We start from the raw sequence: 20,117 nt of genomic DNA, 5'->3' as shown, positions 1-20,117 counted from the left end.
AGTTCTTTTCTGTCTGTATTTGATTTTACAGTGGCACTCGAGTGGTGAAGTCACATAGTGTTATCTCACAGTGCCTTGTTAAGTAGCTTGGCAGTGCTTGTGTTTCTGTCTGCCTTGTTCTGAGGTATGTTGGGTAGATGGGATACCCTGTTGACATACCGACTGAAACACCAAAACGAACGCTAAACTACTCCATTCTGAACTCACCTGGCGGAACTTTTGATAACTTTAAACATGCATGCCAAAATTATTCCTCTGTGCAGCAGCTTATTTGAGTACAGTTTTATGCTATTGGGCCTCAGAAACGCCGCCCCCCCCCCCCCCCAAACTTGGCAACAGTTCATGCACAACGTTCTCCCGGAATTTGCTATATGGACGACATTCTAGTATTCTTTAAGTTAGCAGAAAACAATGTCCAACAATTGTGGCAGCTTCCCCACTGCCTACAAGAGTATGGTACAATTATTAATGAAAGGAAGAGTGCATCAGGAAAACTTGAGGTTAAATACCTGGGGTACTTGATTTCTGCAGCAGGCCTGTCACCATTGTCCGAATGGGTCGATGCACAGACGCCCTTTCCTACAGCTTACAAGGGGCTTCATAGATTCCTAGGCATTCTGAGCTGTTACCGAGGTCACTTTCCCAAATTAGCTGCCACCAAAGATCCTCTCACAGCATAGCCAAATGGCAAGTATACTACAGGAAATCGTAAAATCCCTTGAAGCCCAGATCCTGAAGCAGCTTTCCATGACCTACAGAAACATCTATCACTGGCAACACTGGTGGGACACCCAAGAATGAGCATCTCTTTGGTGCTTATGGTAGATGTGTTCCAAGCAACAATGGACACAGCTTTGATGGCAAGTGACATCCCCTCGCATTTTTCTCTAAGAACGTGACTCAACACCAGCAAAAATGGAGGCTGTTGACCAGGAGTTGCTTCCTATTTACTTAGCTATCAAGCATTTCCACTTTTCTGTCGAGGGAGACACTTTCCAATTTTTATGGGATCACAAACCGCTATCAGTCATCTTTCATAGAGACACAGACCTCAGTTCACCACATAAGTTCATGCAGGTCGAGTATAATGCATAATTCACAAGTGGGTCGCACAGCAGGAAAAGACAACCTGGTTGCAGACTGCATGTCTCGGAAACATGCCAGTTTAAACGCCATTCGTTGGACAGAGTAAGTGTCAAAGCAACGAGAAGATCCTCTCTTGTGCAAACAACTTTAGAGCTCAGATGTGTGGCAGCCTGGAATTTGGTGTGACGTAGCAAAAGGAAAGCAGTGACCTTACATACCAGAACAATATCAATTTCAATGCACTGCATAACCGAATCCGAGCCACAGCAAATTAGTCTCTGCCGCCAAAATCAAGTAGTCCAGGGTGCAAAAAGAGTGTCGCACATGGGCTGGAAAATATCAGACATGTCAGCTTGCACCTATATTGCTCACTTCCCAATGCCATCAGCAAGGTTTTCGCATACATATGTGGACATCATGGAGCCGCTATCGTACTCTCCAAGAAAACGCAATTTGCTCACGATCACTGATCCTTTTACCAGGTGGCCAGAAGTCGTCATAATACAAGCCATATCTTCTGAGTTGGACGCAAGGGCACTAGTGTTTCCATTGTTCTCCAGGTTTTGCATAGCTCAAAACACAATCTGAAAGCTATCTTTTCAAGAAACTTTTTCTACTTTGCGGCTGAAACTAATTCCACTGTACAAGCTACCATACAGATAGCAACGGAATGGTAGAATGGTTACATTGCATGCTCAAAACTGCCCTAATATCTCGTTCCTACTCATGTTGAGAACTACAGTGGAGGACGACATACAATGCTCTGATGCACAAATGACATATGACAAACAACTGAGGGTTCCAAATTAATCCACCAGTATCCACACAACAGGTTGTCCCTGAGCTACATACTCAGTTCACACACTAACTAAGCATCAGAATGAGGAACAATCAGCTTATCAATACTGTCTGACATGGAGACCAGAAGTTGTTCATGAACAAAGACCTGGAAAAACATATCACATGTGGCTCAGTAATGATATCATTCATCCACCACACGTTTCGCCATACTCTGGTTCCTACAGGGTAATTGTCAGAGGAAGCCACAATCTGAAAATTGACAAGGTCGGGAAACAAGAGAAATTCTTAAAAGAATGGCTTAAACCCATGTACACTGATGAAGATGCGCTCCTTACTGTGCCCATGACATCACACTCTAACTTGGAGGCCGACGTTTCTGCAGACAGTTTCGCTAAAGCCACGACACCAGAAGAGGACATTGGAGTGGTAACCACAGAACGGGAGCACCCTACCTGCACCACCCATTCTCATGAGAATGGGCAAATAAATCAGATACGAGTTCCCCCATATACACTCCTGGAAATGGAAAAAAGAACACATTGATACCGGTGTGTCAGACCCACCATACTTGCTCCGGACACTGCGAGAGGGCTGTACAAGCAATGATCACACGCACGGCACAGCGGACACACCAGGAACCGCGGTGTTGGCCGTCGAATGGCGCTAGCTGCGCAGCATTTGTGCACCGCCGCCGTCAGTGTCAGCCAGTTTGCCGTCGCATACGGAGCTCCATCGCAGTCTTTAACACTGGTAGCATGCCGCGACAGCGTGGACGTGAACCGTATGTGCAGTTGACGGACTTTGAGCGAGGGCGTATAGTGGGCATGCGGGAGGCCGGGTGGACGTACCGCCGAATTGCTCAACACGTGGGGCGTGAGGTCTCCACAGTACATCGATGTTGTCGCCAGTGGTCGGCGGAAGGTGCACGTGCCCGTCGACCTGGGACCGGACCGCAGCGACGCACGGATGCACGCCAAGACCGTAGGATCCTACGCAGTGCCGTAGGGGACCGCACCGCCACTTCCCAGCAAATTAAGGACACTGTTGCTCCTGGGGTATTGGCGAAGACCATTCGCAACCGTCTCCATGAAGCTGGGCTACGGTCCCGCACACCGTTAGGCCGTCTTCCGCTCACGCCCCAACATCGTGCAGCGCGCCTCCAGTGGTGTCGCGACAGGCGTGAATGGAGGGACGAATGGAGACGTGTCGTCTTCAGCGATGAGAGTCGCTTCTGCCTTGGTGCCAATGATGGTCGTATGCGTGTTTGGCGCCGTGCAGGTGAGCGCCACAATCAGGACTGCATACAACCGAGGCACACAGGGCCAACACCCGGCATCATGGTGTGGGGAGCGATCTCCTACACTGGCCGTACACCACTGGTGATCGTCGAGGGGACACTGAATAGTGCACGGTACATCCAAACCGTCATCGAACCCATCGTTCTACCATTCCTAGACCGGCAAGGGAACTTGCTGTTCCAACAGGACAATGCACGTCCGCATGTATCCCGTGCCACCCAACGTGCTCTAGAAGGTGTAAGTCAACTACCCTGGCCAGCAAGATCTCCGGATCTGTCCCCCATTGAGCATGTTTGGGACTGGATGAAGCGTCGTCTCACGCGGTCTGCACGTCCAGCACGAACGCTGGTCCAACTGAGGAGCCAGGTGGAAATGGCATGGCAAGCCGTTCCACAGGACTACATCCAGCATCTCTACGATCGTCTCCATGGGAGAATAGCAGCCTGCATTGCTGCGAAAGGTGGATATACACTGTACTAGTGCCGACATTGTGCATGCTCTGTTGCCTGTGTCTATGTGCCTGTGGTTCTGTCAGTGTGATCATGTGATGTATCTGACCCCAGGAATGTGTCAATAAAGTTTCCCCTTCCTGGGACAATGAATTCACGGTGTTCTTATTTCAATTTCCAGGAGTGTATATGGGGCACCATTTCTTAAAAAAAAATAAAATAAAATAAAATAAAAGTGGCTAATGTGGCGACATCACTAATCCACTTCGCCACAATGAATGAGCGAAATTAACGCTGATTATAATCTATTCACCGAGAGCTGGGACGAAACAGATTTAGCTTCATGTGTCTAACCACTGCCTGTCCCAGTAAAAGCATTTAGTGTTCACGTGACTTAGTGTTGCCGAAAATCTTCCGTGTTCGCTTTGCAGATGGCTGCCAGGCTGACGTCACAGTGGAGCGTGCATTGCTCATCAGAAACACTGTATTATGAATTTAATATAATAATATAATATAATAAAATTAAGCACGAAAAACCGGCAGGTGGCGTAGCAGTTTCAAACACAAGCGATTTTAATAACAGTACCAGTTACAATAATATTAAAGTATAAAAAAACTAAGTTATTCTGTTGAACTTGACCTATTTTCATTCACTTTCATAATAAAACTCTCTTCTTCGTCCTTTACAATTCAGTCTAATTTCCACATCTGAATTTCAACCTTTTTCGCCACATTAGGAACACATTTGTTCCGCTCTTCTGCAGTCACTGTTCTTCCGAAATTTTGGATACGCTGTTTTTTGCTGCAGTATCGTCCATCCATCCATCCCTTATGTGGTCTACCTAGTTCCCTATTCTGGCTCAAACTAGCTTCATAGATTTTAATTCGCAGTGGTATGGAGGAATTCAAAGAACAGTTTTCCCTGTATTCTTAGCCATTTCATCAACTGTGTTTTCACTGTGTGGTGCTCTGTGTTCTATCTTCCCAATACCGTCTTCAGAGGCAATATTTTAGACTTAAGCCTTTTGGTATATCTTGCTAATTGTAGTTCGCATTAGGAATTATTTCTTTTCTAGGAGAATGGTACCGAGTGTTATGAAGAACAATAACTGCATTTTCCTAAAGCCAAGAAAGAAAATCTTGAAACAACTTCTCGGACGTATCGGCGCCCATCTCCTCGTGATAACCTCCTTTCTTCTTTGATGCTTCCAACGTGTATGATAATAGGCGATTTCCTCTATCCAGTGGGTCCGGTGGATAATCCGGGCAGAAATGCTTGATTTGAGGATTTTATGGCGTTATCTACAGAAACGTTATATCGTGTCTGTCCTGCATTCAACCATGCCTTGCCCAAAAAAATAAAAAGCCTTCCTTGATGTCTCAACAATTTAATGATTCACAGGTAACGTCGACTCCATAAAATGTCATGTCTGTCTGTTTAAAATTTATTTCTTTTAACAATTTATAAAATGTATTTCTATGAAAATTGCCCAAATGTGGATCTTTTCTCATGGCAGCAAGCACTTTGTTAGCTGTTGGCAATTCTTTACGAAATAATGTTGATGGACTTTCCCTCGTATAGCATTCCTATAGAAGTCATCAACACTTTCTGAAAACTTCTGTCATGATTTTTCTTTCTTGAGAGACTTCAAAGAGTATGTAGAGTTGTACTCACTTATCGCACGATATACTGAAGAACGACCAACACCTGTAGATGTAGCCCTTTGCAAAACAATATCTGTCACTGAATACTCTGGACACAACAGCTCCATTTTGTTCACATTAAAAACCATGTGTATCTCCAAAGAAATTAATGATTTCTGTTTGATTACTTATCGGATGAACTCAGAACTGACATGTCGACCTCGCTCGTTATATCTGCGGAGGATGACATAATAAGTTTACAAGTACGTAATACTAATGTAAAATAAATAAAAAGATCCAAGAATGAACCATGCAATGCTATTGCATGGGTGCAGAAACAATGAATGCTGAATTTGATTATAAACATCAATAGCCTAATAATCAACAACTGGGTTGGTCTCTCAAACGTCTTTTAAGATGAACTTTACAGTCAGATTCTAAAATCACGACTGTATAACAACGCACACTAAAGGGCTTATACCTGAAACGTATGCGGCGACACTGAGCATCGCCCACTGTCTTGTTCAGACCTTGACTATAGCACTGTGGTTACGAGTTAAATAACTGAGCAGATGTTTTATGAGGATAATACACCGTATAAGAGCTCTCATAAATTCATTAATCATTTAACGAAGTGAATACAACAAGCTAGCTAGTGAGTAATACCCAAGAATTGTGATCCAACAGGTTTTGCTCAGTGATTAACATGTGGTCAGAGATTACAGAACCACCTGAAAATGCAATATAATACTGCATTGCATGGAATTATAATAATCACAAGAGCTATAGCGTTGTTTGCAACACAACTACTTTTACTAGCATGTTATAAGATGATGAGGTCCCATACTCCGAGGAGCATAGGGGACGATGCGGGAGACCCGCACCGCCGATTACACAAGGTCCTAGCGGAGGTGGTTTGCCATTGCCTTCCTCCGACCATAATGGGGATGAATGATGATGATGAAGACGACACAACAACACCCAGTCATCTTGAGGCAGGGAAAATCCCTGACGCCGCCGGGAAACGAACCCAGGACCCCGTGCGCGGGAAGCGAGAACACTACTGCAAGACCACGAGCTGTGGACTGGCATAACATCTACATCTACATCTACATTTATAATCCGCAAGCCACCCAACGGTGTGTGGCGGAGGGCACTTTACGTGCCACTGTCATTACCTCCCTTTCCTGTTCCAGTCGCGTATGGTTCGCGGGAAGAACGACTGTCTGAAAGCCTCTGTGCGCGCTCTAATCTCTCTAATTTTACATTCGTGATCTCCTCGGGAGGTATAAGTAGGGGGAAGCAATATATTCGATGCCTCATCCAGAAACGCACCCTCTCGAAACCTGGCGAGCAAGCTACACCGCGATGCAGAGCGCCTCTCTTGCAGAGTCTGCCACTTGAGTTTGTTAAACATCTCCGTAACGCTATCACGGTTACCAAATAACCCTGTGACGAAACGCGCCGCTCTTCTTTGGATCTTCTCTATCTCCTCCGTCAACCCGATCTGGTGCGGATCCCACACTGATGAGCAATACTCAAGTATAGGTCGAACGAGTGTTTTGTAAGCCACCTCCTTTGTTGATGGACTACATTTTCTAAGGACTCTCCCAATGAATCTCAACCTGGTACCCGCCTTACCAACAATTAATTTTATATGATCATTCCACTTCAAATCGTTCCGCACGCATACTCCCAGATATTTTATAGAAGTAACTGCTACCAGTGTTTGTTCCGCTATCATATAAGCATACAATAAAGGATCCTTCTTTCTATGTATTCTCAATACATTACATTTGTCTATGTTAAGGGTCAGTTGCCACTCCCTGCACCAAGTGCCTATCCGCTGCAGATCTTCCTGCATTTCGCTACAATTTTCTAATGCTGCAACTTCTCTGTATACTACAGCATCATCCGCGAAAAGCCACATGGAACTTCCGACACTATCTACTAGGTCATTTATATATATTGTGAAAAGCAATGGTCCCATAACACTCCCCTGTGGCACGCCAGAGGTTACTTTAACGTCTGTAGACGTCTCTCCGTTGATAACAACATGCTGTGTTCTGTTTGCTAAAAACTCTTCAATCCAGCCACACAGCTGGTCTGATATTCCGTAGGCTCTTACTTTGTTTATCAGGCGACAGTGCGGAACATAGCATGTTATATTACCTTGAAATGCATCATAACTACTAGTGGCATTATCATGTGCTCGTAGAACTGGCCCTAAAGGCCAGTCTACACACTACGATTTGTTTGTACAGAAAGCTACACATGCAGTAAATCGCCACACATGTCATGTATGCACACAATACCTGTTCAGTCTACTTCTGAGCTACCACCTGTCAGTCTAGAAAGGAAATTTCAGTGGCTGCAGCTATGTCTCACAAAGGATTTTGTAAACTCTCAGTTTAGAATTGCAGTTCCCCAGAGTTTGCTTTTCGTCTTGTGTTAAAAAGAAAAATGCACACAAAGTGACAGAGTCACAAGGTGCAACCTAGAGGCCGACTCACACTAGCCGTCAACGGAACAGAACGGTCTGTCAGGCGACGTCACCATCAAGTTGCGAAGGACTCACAATAGACAGAACATCAGTACAACATCAATTCACTTAGCCCAAAGAGATAGAGAATACATCGAGGGGCTGTGGCACGTTATTCAGCGCTCCATGTGGTGCCACACTGTACTATTAGCTGCCACATTTTGTGTAGGAATTCTGCAGCTGTTCTGAGAAAGAGCGACTGAAATAAGGAAGTGCTACAGTGTAATTGGCATTTGGCTGAAATCGAAAATCGGTCACGTGATGTCCATTGCTCGCTACTTGTGAGGCACCATATTCGATTCATATATTTCGTTGTTTCCGTATTATAACTTACGTGTTATCACAGTATGCCATTTCAAGGCAACACAATTTATCATCAAGACGTCACTCTAAACACGATTTTTGTAATTAAATGTCAACTGTAAAAGTCCTTAGGAAATTATAAGATGAACAATAATCATGCTTTTATGTGATCACTGTGGTCATTTGTTTATAGTCCTGCAGTTACAGACTCAAAGCACATATATTCGTGTCCTGTTACATGATAACATTTTTATTTCCATCTCCACAGGTGTAACGCATTATGGGGCTGTCTTATTCATGGAACAGAAGTATGTTCTGCAACATTCGATGTTATTTACATGTAAGTACGTGCTCTCTTAGTAAGAGTTTCTTTGATTTCGTGACTTCAATCTGTTTAACAAAACGAAAGATGAAATTGCTGTGAATGAAGCAATCCGCAGTGACATTTATATTCCCACTCCTGCGACAAATATGTGGCTGTCTATTTTCGAATATTCGCACTTTTCGAGAGTGTGGTTAGGCAGGACTCTAATAGCACAGGTTAAATTGCTATGAATGAAACGAGCAGCAATCGTATCTACAGTTTTGCTTGTCACAAATATTTAACTGCTATCGAATCCTTAACAACACTTTCGAAAATTTGGCTGTCGATACATAGACCATACGACACAACGCGCGAGGGATGTCACGTGACCGTATTCCAATTTCAACCGATGTAGAGACGTCACGTGAGCGATTTAAGATATCAGCCAATTGCCAGCCACGTGCCATGGTACTTCCTAATTTTAATCACTCAAGTTCTGAGAGTGAGAAAGTTGGTGTATGGTTTTATAAGCTACGCAATTTTTAAATTTACTTTTGGAACTGTTTCTGCTCAGGGAATATGCTCAAGGTATAAATTGATGCACATATCTCGAAAAATATTGAAGCTTGGTGTGAATATTTTTACATATATTCTGTGACTGTGCTGTGCTTAGTGTGCATCTATGTATTTGTTTACTTGTGTAATAAACTTTGCTTCATTCAGGTCCTCCTTGTTTTATGATATTGAGAAAATTTTGTAAGAATGGAGACGCTTGAGAAAGGCTTGCTTGATACTTAGCAATATTTCTGAAACACAAGGAACATAAGATCGCAAGTTTTCGTTACAACTGAAAATTTAGTTGCTGTATGGGAGGTATAGTAAATTACATCTTACTTGTATGAGTATTATAAAGTATGTGATACAGTTTTTCACAGCTGCAATAGGCATTTCTCCAATAATTGTTTGTGTTACTTTCTGGAAATTTTAAATCAAGCATGCTTTCATGTTAGAAGATGTGGATTACAGACAGAAAGGCCTCTAATATCCTATGAGCAGTAGTTGCTTGTTTTAAATTTTAACTTCAAGTTATAACAGGGGCATTTTTTGTGTGAAGTGAAAAATGCAACGATAAACTAATTCAAGAGAAAGGTAGTTTAGCTAGTTAGTGTCTTAAGTCATAATTTCAAAAACTTATCCAACAAATTAGCTATATATTCTATTGGCTGGGTGCATTTAGTTGTAATTTATCTGAACCCAGGGTTAGAATTTCTGTATTTGACCCATGTAACTTCTCACTTTCTGAAATTTAATACTGTTCTACATTACAATTCATTATTCAACATAATGAAAGACAACCTTACCAGTTCTCTATGTGTATCTGAACAATGTAGGTTTGATGATGAAAACGCTTAAAAAATTATTTCTTGATATGGATATACTATAATTTGATCTTTTTATCTGTTTAAGATATTAAATATTTATCATTTATGGACTTTTGGAGTTAGTGAAAGACTTTTAAGTTTGATTTCCTGAAGTAAATATCTCTTCCTCGATCAAAAGGTGCTGTATAATGACATATCAGTATTTTTTCTTATGAATCCACAGTGTTTCAAAATCTGGGAGAAGAGGTATCAATTACAGCATCTTTCTTCTTCTGCCACTACCTTCATTACATTTCCTCCTTGATGTGTTAAGATGTGTGTATCATTTAAGATGCATTGATGTAAATAATTATCTATTTTGCACCAGTAATGACTATTGTTTTATTATTTCTTTACATTTATCTCCCTCTTATGTTGTTTCTGGAGAAAGGAACTGTCATAACCTTGTCTCTACCACACATCGAATATACAATATAAAATGCAGAAAAGCAATATACAGAATAATAAAACAGGAACTTGTAAAATAATAAAATAAAACACAAGCAAAGTACTTAAGTATAACATGCATTGTAAAGTAACTGGAGCAATAACATGAGAAGTTAACTCATCATTATGGAGTTTTCACATTCATGAAGTCTACCCTTCTATCACAAATGCTTTATGCGCTAATGAAAAGAAGAGGCTTAGTGAGGAAAATGTTAAGGAAATAATTATGACGATGACTCATTTTTAGGATGTTTCATGTGTCGGTTTTTATAGAACTCTATGTGAAAAACTAAACACCTGAAAGCCATATATTCTTCTGCAAAATACAAATGAAAGTAAGAAATATGTAGTCTGTCTAAGCAACATTCATTGTCTATTATAATTAAAAATCTCGTTATATTAAAGTGATATATTCTGTTTGTATATGACAATAATAAAGTATTTACTTGAATAGTGATGCAAGTTATTTGGATGCTTATTTAGTGCAAGTTTTAACAAAAAGGTATGATTATCTATGGCATAAAGCAGGTGTTTTAACATAAATCTACTGTATCGATATAGTATTAACGAATATCCCACCAAATATCGATTCATCTGAACTTATTATTTCTGTCCCACATTTTGATTTTGGAACTCTGATCACCATACTGTAGGGCGGTATACTTCAAGAGCAAGAGTCGTTCTTTGTTTTGATAAGCATGTTTGTTGTCAGTGACCAAGTGATTGAGCTGAAAATTTCCTTGTATGGCTGTATGTTTTCATATTTACATAAATTGCAGCTTATAATGCGTCCATAGCCAAGGGCGACGTAGCCTCCTACCAAGTCTTCTCGGGAAGAGGAACCTCGAATGATGTTAACCTCTCGCTACGCATGTTTCAATGTGTGCACAGATGGTTTGGTTTCAACCTTTTATGGTCTGAGTGGGATCCGATCTATTGATCTTCACTGAACAGCAAGGAGGAGACACAGCAAATGTTAATGTGCCTTGCATACTGAATTTTAAAATATAACTGCAAATTATCCCTTTGATATTGATGTTCAACTGAAAGACGACAAATTGCTTCTCTTAAGCATGTAACTGTTCCAACAATAGTATGGATTACAATAGATAGTATCTATGTGAAAAGATTATCATGTGGATCTGATTTAAACGTGTTATGGTTAGAAAATCGTTCTTGAAAGAGTGCGTTCAAAGTGAGATAAGTATCGATGAATGGTATTGTTTCTCCTTCTTTTCATGCAATGAAATCGTACAACTGCTTGTCTATATACAGAGTATTCTGCAGCATTCCATTATTCTCAGAATGTTGTGTTACGTTCAGGAATTTAAATTTGGAATAAAAACTTACTCAGTGATGTTCATAGCGACTTTTTAGAACGCATGGGGACGTGTGCTAGCTCACATGTAACACACAGCAGGCATATTTTCACAAAGGAGAGGGGACTTGCCCTCCTTTGCTCGCGGTCCATGCAGCTGCACTGCATAGTTGTCTAATTCTAAGCAATTAAACACACAACCTCTTCTCAGTGGGTGGGGCAGTCCTGAGGGTGGCTACGGGGCTGAGACTAGGATCATAGCAGCGGAAAGGCTGGCCGATAGTTCAGTCTAGGAAACAGGAATTAAATTCGAAGACACAAGTTTCTTCCCAAAACTGGGAAAACGGTAGTAATCAGTCCTTGAGAGTGGTTGTATCAATAGGAAATACAACGGCAGTTATAAATATGTGTAAATCCTGTGCATTTTAGCGGACAGTGTCCTAGCAGCAAAACACAGAGTCATGGCATGGTGTGCCTCTTATTGTGTGTAGCAATATGCAGAGCGGCGTTTGACTGAGAGCAGAACTAATTGCAGTTACGTAAAAGTAAGGTGATGTAAAATCAGAATATGACTATTAAGAACCAAATTCGTTGTGTTTAATATGTAGAAGCCGTTGACCAAAATCTTGAAACGCAGTTGCTTATAAAAAGAGATAACAAATCAGTAATCAATGAATTTAGATGGACAGTAGTTAACAACAAGTGAGACGTCACGGTAGTGAGGACTAATAGTCCTTTCTCGGATGTTTCGTGCCCACTGGATTAGTATTCGTAGTAGACTGTTCAGTTTCGTATTGATCTTTCACATGAAATATTTTCGCTAGTCAGTTGACGACGCTCATTTCAATATTCCAGTGTTAACTTATTTTTGGAGTATATTTGTTCATTGATGAGGAAAGTTTTGACAGTCTGTGTAGTTGTTTTTGACTGTGTAAAACTCTTGGTTTCGAGTTAACGAGCTGAAAAGCACTATCAAAATGATAGCTGATCGAAAGTTTTGTAATGGGCTTGGAATAGGTTAGCAAATACCAATCGGGTTCATATACGACAGGGAACTATAATTCAAATAATTTCGTGTGACTTCAGCACAAGATTCCAGGGTTAGCCGCTCTCCACATGTAATAGGCTGTATGTTAAACTGCATATCTCAGCCGCCGGCTTCGCCCGCATATGAATCTCTGTTGCTTACTCCTATTATTAATGGCAAAAAGTACTCTGAACCGGACGGAAATTGACGACCACTCCAGGCCTCTCAGAAACTGACAGTCATTTTTTGTTATGAGTGTAGAGGAATCTACAATCCATGTTCTTTTTAAACTTTGGTTGATTTAAAATAGGGTTAATAAATTATAGGGCCATCGTTCCCATACAAGAACGTGAAAGACGCATAGGTTCAAGAGAGGGGAACAAGGGTGAAGTGAAATTATTATCAGACAAAAGCAAATTACTCCGCAATAAAACGTACGGCCAAACAGTCAGCTGATGTTGTATTGTATGGAACCGGGGACCTAGAAACGACAGAGAGGCTTCATCATCGCCGTAGCCCTCAGTGGTTCACAGCCCCCCAACAGGCTACAGCAGTCAACTAATCCATTAGTATCGATGGATACAAACAGTCATTAGGCTGTTAATAATAAACGAGAATTCTTCTGTGGCTCAGGGCGCCACGTACATCAAGTGGTGGGGTGGAGTTTAGCAACAGCCCATGCTATTGGGTGCGTTGTGATCGGATGAGCACTAGCTTGGGCCATCCCTAGCATAATAGCCACGCTCAGCTGGGCAGAATTACAGCAAGGTGCTTATGCTCTGTTTGACATGCATACGTGGTTGACAGTGCATGCATACTCTTATGACGAAAATATTCCGTTTTCCTTGGTAACAATCTGTGCATTCAAATAACTTGGCACTGGCATTTTGAGTCCCTTACAGTAACACAACAGGCAACATTGTATCTTCCAAAGTATTCATCATTCATATACAGTTCATATGCAGTTCATAGCAAGTGTCACAATGATGACTTACCTTTGTGCCTATACAAGTAGATATTAGCTAAAAAGGGTCAGGATCGCTATGTACTTGTATCAAAGGAGTATAAAAATTACATGAAGCTTGACACCATTCTGCTCAATTATCCAGTGTACAAAATCGACATATGCAGTGAGGAAATGTTTCTTCCATTAATTAATGGCGTTGACTAAATAAATGCTTATGAAAGTTCTTAGTTATAAACTGGTAATAATCCTTTATGACTCTTATAAGCGCCATGCTCGTCGCATTTCTCTAACTCTCCATCTAATTTCAGTATTTCTTGTGAACTAACATAGCAAAAGTTTCTCTACTTCAAGGTTTTAATCCTTGTCTCACAAAACCAAGTATCATTTAAACATTATTTTAAACAGCATACAATTGCCAGTAAAACGTCCATCTTTTGTGGCATAAAACTCTTCACTGAATGCAATGCAAAAATAGTCGGTATCTCATGTACCACCACAGTGTTTTCCTTACTTCCTTCAATGAATTTCTTTGCTTTTCGTTTACTAGGTAACACAATGAAACTCGTATAATGTTGAATTATCTTCACATAGTACATTATTGTCATAAGGTAATTCAAACATTTCCTTATTAAACTCTTACTCACTGTATAGATAATTACTTTTTTGTAGACACTTTAAACATTTATATCATCACTTTTAAGTCTCTCCTCTAATTACTTTCCTCGTGATATAGCCTAACTTATAGCACCACATTGCAGTCCTACATTTTACAAAATAGTTCCTGCAGCTTCTTACGCAGCAAAACCACGACTTTCACAAAAACGAGAATGGCAAACTGATTTCGGCAGAAAACTGGCTCAAACAACCTAACACATTTCCCTTGTACTAAATATTCAAAACATAGAATGGCTAACAATCACAAAATTAATATTCGTAATAGTATCATTGAAACACATCACATTCCCAAATGAAATCACTTCTCAGCGTCGTCACAACTCTAAAAAGGTAAACAATATCACTATACACAAAGAACAAAATACCACGTAAATTGCTCTTATCAAGTAATATCTTAATATCCTTTTCTCACTGCATAAGGCTTCTAAAGGCATATCTATGATGTGTTGGTGGCAACTTGTCTTTATTCTTCCTGACTTTTTTCACAACAGTAACTTCACCTTGCGCCGAACTATTTTGAGGTGGGCCAGTGGCACTACAGGGTGTAGCATAGCTTGACTGTGATATGGCCTTAGCAAGTCAAAATGAACTACCACAGGATGATCAACAGTTAAATTTCTGAATTAACAGGAGAGGTCAGTCATATGATAAAATAAGGGTCTTCGTATTGAGGCACGAATTTTATAGTCCTTCCTTTCTTAACCACAGGATTACAAAGCAAAAATAGATCTCCACGTTTTTACTGGAAATCACAACTCCTTTATTACTTCATTACTTCATTAAAGCTTTAAGGATGCAAGTGGTACTAGGATAAGGTACCTAGAAAAGTGATTGATGATAGATAGAATATGTTTCTTGATTTGTGTACTTTGTGGGAATTGTCCTACAATATCTAAAACAAAGTTTTAAAAAATTTTAATAGCTTCTGGAAGAGTGTGCAGGGGGATTTGGGTTCTTGGTGGTGGTGCTCTCTGACTACAAGGCTAGCAGTCCTGTATAGACTTCTGAACATCGTTCTATATGCCCTTCCACCAAAAACATGTGGTTTCTCTAACATTTGTGGCCCTTCATCCACTATGGCATGCCTGCAAACTGTAATGACAGTGAGCTGTTGTACGTGGTTGTGACTCCTTAGGAACTACAGCTCTGTTGCCAAGGCTGTCTTGCGGTATAAAATACTGTCATCTGTGACAAAATCTGGAAGGGAAGCATACTGGCAACTGATGATATTCTAAACTTCTCTCCTGTGCTTCTCTCAACTCTTCTATTATAAGGTCATCTCTCTGAACCACTCCAACCTTATAACTTACAGCATTGGCATTTTGGTGTAAAAAGTCTTGTTTGTGGGTACTTCATAATCATTTACAGACAATGTTTATGCTCAATGGGTTAAACGAGTACTGGGGTCTTACTTGTAAGTAGGCTGTTTAGGTTTTTATGTTGGTAACGTCTTGTAGCACTCTGTATGAAAATCACTGGCTATGCTGTGTGCAGTCTATGGCTGGTTGGCATTGTTGTAATATTCGTTATTGTAGCGTTGGCAGTTGGATGTTAACAGCGCATAGCGTTGCGCAGTTGGAGGTGAGCCGCCAGCAGTGGTGGATGTGGGGAGAGAGATGGCGGAGTTTTGAGAGCGGATGATCTGGACGTGTGTCCATCAGAGACAGTAAATTTGTAAGACTGTATGTCATGAACTGATATATATATATATATATATATATATATATATATATATATATATATATATATATATACACACACTTCTGGAAATTGAAAAAAGAACACATTGACACCGGTGTGTCAGACCCACCATACTTGCTCCGGACACTGCGAGAGGGCTGTACAAGCAATGATCACACGCACGGCACAGCGGACACACCAGGAACCGTGGTGTTGGCTGTCGAATGGCGCTAGCTGCGCAGCATTTGTGCACCGCCGCCGTTAGTGTCAGCCAGTTTGCCGTGGCATACGGAGCTCCATCGCAGTCTTTAACACTGGTAGCATGCCGCGACAGCGTGGACGTGAACCGTATGTGCAGTTGACGGACTTTGAGCGAGGGCGTATAGTGGGCATGCGGGAGGCCGGGTGGACGTACCGCCGAATTGCTCAACACGTGGGGCGTGAGGTCTCCACAGTACATCGATGTTGGCGCCAGTGGTCGGCGGAAGGTGCACGTGCCCGTCGACCTGGGACAGGACCGCACCGACGCACGGATGCACGCCAAGACCGTAGGATCCTACGCAGTGCCGTAGGGGACCGCACCGCCACTTCCCAGCAAATTAGGGACACTGTTGCTCCTGGGGTATCGGCGAGGACCATTCGCAACCGTCTCCATGAATCTGGGCTACGGTCCCACACACCATTAGGCCGTCTTCCGCTCACGCCCCAACATCGTGCAGCCCGCCTCCAGTGGTGTCGCGACAGGCGTGAATGGAGGGATGAATGGAGACGTGTCGTCTTCAGCGATGAGAGTCGCTTCTGCCTTGGTGCCAATGATGGTCGTATGCGTGTTTGGCGCCGTGCAGGTGAGCGCCACAATCAGGACTGCATACGACCGAGGCACACAGGGCCAACACCCGGCATCATGGTGTGGGGAGCGATCTCCTACACTGGCCGTACACCACTGGTGATCGTCGAGGGGACACTGAATAGTGCACGGTACATCCAAACCGTCATCGAACCCATCGTTCTACCATTCCTAGACCGGTAAGGGAACTTGCAGTTCCAACAGGACAATGCACGTCCGCATGTATCCTGTGCCACCCAACGTGCTCTAGAAGGTGTAAGTCAACTACCCTGGCCAGCAAGATCTCCGGATCTGTCCCCCATTGAGCATGTTTGGGACTGGATGAAGCGTCGTCTCACGCGGTCTGCACGTCCAGCACGAATGCTGGTCCAACTGAGGCGCCAGGTGGAAATGGCATGGCAAGCCGTTCCACAGGACTACATCCAGCATCTCTACGATCGTCTCCATGGGAGAATAGCAGCCTGCATTGCTGCGAAAGGTGGATATACACTGTACTAGTGCCGACATTGTGCATGCTCTGTTGCCTGTGTCTATGTGCCTGTGGTTCTGTCAGTGTGATCATGTGATGTATCTGACCCCAGGAATGTGTCAATAAAGTTTCCCCTTCCTGGGACAATGAATTCACGGTGTTCTTATTTCAATTTCCAGGAGTGTATATATATATATATATATATATATATATATATATATATATATATATACATACACTCCTGGAAATGGAAAAAAGAACACATTGACACCGGTGTGTCAGACCCACCATACTTGCTCCGGACACTGCGAGAGGGCTGTACAAGCAATGATCACACGCACGGCACAGCGGACACACCAGGAACCGCGGTGTTGGCCGTCGAATGGCGCTAGCTGCGCAGCATTTGTGTACCGCCGCCGTCAGTGACAGCCAGTTTGCCGTGGCATACGGAGCTCCATCGCAGTCTTTAACACTGGTAGCATGCCGCGACAGCATGGACGTGAACCGTATGTGCAGTTGACGGACTTTGAGCGAGGGCATATAGTGGGCATGCGGGAGGCTGGGTGGACGTACCGCCGAATTGCTCAACACGTGGGGCGTGAGGTCTCCACAGTACATCGATGTTGGCGCCAGTGGTCGGCGGAAGGTGCACGTGCCCGTCGACCTGGGACAGGACCGCACCGACGCACGGATGCACGCCAAGACCGTAGGATCCTACGCAGTGCCGTAGGGGACCGCACCGCCACTTCCCAGCAAATTAGGGACACTGTTGCTCCTGGGGTATCGGCGAGGACCATTCGCAACCGTCTCCATGAATCTGGGCTACGGTCCCACACACCATTAGGCCGTCTTCCGCTCACGCCCCAACATCGTGCAGCCCGCCTCCAGTGGTGTCGCGACAGGCGTGAATGGAGGGATGAATGGAGACGTGTCGTCTTCAGCGATGAGAGTCGCTTCTGCCTTGGTGCCAATGATGGTCGTATGCGTGTTTGGCGCCGTGCAGGTGAGCGCCACAATCAGGACTGCATACGACCGAGGCACACAGGGCCAACACCCGGCATCATGGTGTGGGGAGCGATCTCCTACACTGGCCGTACACCACTGGTGATCGTCGAGGGGACACTGAATAGTGCACGGTACATCCAAACCGTCATCGAACCCATCGTTCTACCATTCCTAGACCGGCAAGGGAACTTGCTGTTCCAACAGGACAATGCACGTCCGCATGTATCCTGTGCCACCCAACGTGCTCTAGAAGGTGTAAGTCAACTACCCTGGCCAGCAAGATCTCCGGATCTGTCCCCCATTGAGCATGTTTGGGACTGGATGAAGCGTCGTCTCACGCGGTCTGCACGTCCAGCACGAATGCTGGTCCAACTGAGGCGCCAGGTGGAAATGGCATGGCAAGCCGTTCCACAGGACTACATCCAGCATCTCTACGATCGTCTCCATGGGAGAATAGCAGCCTGCATTGCTGCGAAAGGTGGATATACACTGTACTAGTGCCGACATTGTGCATGCTCTGTTGCCTGTGTCTATGTGCCTGTGGTTCTGTCAGTGTGATCTTGTGATGTATCTGACCCCAGGAATGTGTCAATAAAGTTTCCCCTTCCTGGGACAATGAATTCACGGTGTTCTTATTTCAATTTCCAGGAGTGTATATATATATATATATATATAATGACTTTTGAACACTATTAAGGTAAATGGTTCAAATGGCTCTGAGCACTATGGGACTCAACATCTTAGGTCATAAGTCCCCTAGAACTTAGAACTACTTAAACCTAACTAACCTAAGGACATCACACACACCCATGCCCGAGGCAGGATTCGAACCTGCGACCGTAGCAGTCCCGCGGTTCCGGACTGCAGCGCCAGAACCGCTAGACCACCGCGGCCGGCACTATTAAGGTAAATACATTGTTTGTTCTTTATCAAAATCTTTCATTTGCTAACTATGCCTATCAATAGTTAGTCCCTTCAGTAGTTAGAATCTTTTCTTTAGCTGGCAGTAGTGACCCTCGCTGTATTGCAGTAGTTGGAGTAACGAAGATTTTTGTGAGGTAAGTGATTCATGAAAGGTATAGGTTATTGTTAGTCAGGGCCATTCGTTTGTAGGGATTGTTGAAAGTCAGTTATTTTTTCTTGTAGTTTGTGTAATTAGTGTAGCTATTGTTTATTGATAGCGCGTAATTATAGAGACAATTTCCTTTGTAGTTGTAGTTTTTCATTGTTGTACAGTAAAACAGTTTTTTAATTTTTTTAATTTTTTTAAATTTTTTTATTTGGCCTTTGAGTGTGTACTCAATTTAGCCATTGGCAACACATAGTGAAATGTACACATTATTGAATAAACAAATACAGAAATGCATATTTACAAGTTTTGTACATAATGTTTTAAAAATTGAATTGAATTGGAAAATAATTAAAAGTGTCTTGGCTTACAATTCACACCACTTCTGAAATATCTTCAATAGCAAGACATAGTTATAATTTATGTACACCATTAAAACCTACAGATTGTAACCAGTACTCTTGATGAAGTTAACTATCACTTTATATAGACGAACGTCTTTAGTACACAAAAGATAAGAAGCTGATTGAGGAAGATGGTAGCCCATACTCAGCAATGTCTTCAGCAAGACCAACTGGTCATGATCAAATTTGGGGCACATAAATAAGATGTGGTTGACATCAGCTTCCGACTCAGGATCACACTCACATGCTGGTGAACTGTAAACGTTGATCCGATGTAGATGTTGTGGGAAAGAGGCATGATTGAAGCGGAGTCTTATGATGGTAGAAATCGGTCCAGATGTGTCCTCATGAACCACGGCTG

This window comes from Schistocerca cancellata, chromosome 3, assembly GCF_023864275.1.
Source record: "Schistocerca cancellata isolate TAMUIC-IGC-003103 chromosome 3, iqSchCanc2.1, whole genome shotgun sequence".
Classification (NCBI taxonomy): Eukaryota; Metazoa; Arthropoda; class Insecta; order Orthoptera; family Acrididae; genus Schistocerca; species Schistocerca cancellata.
Note: the sequence above shows the minus strand (reverse complement) of the source record.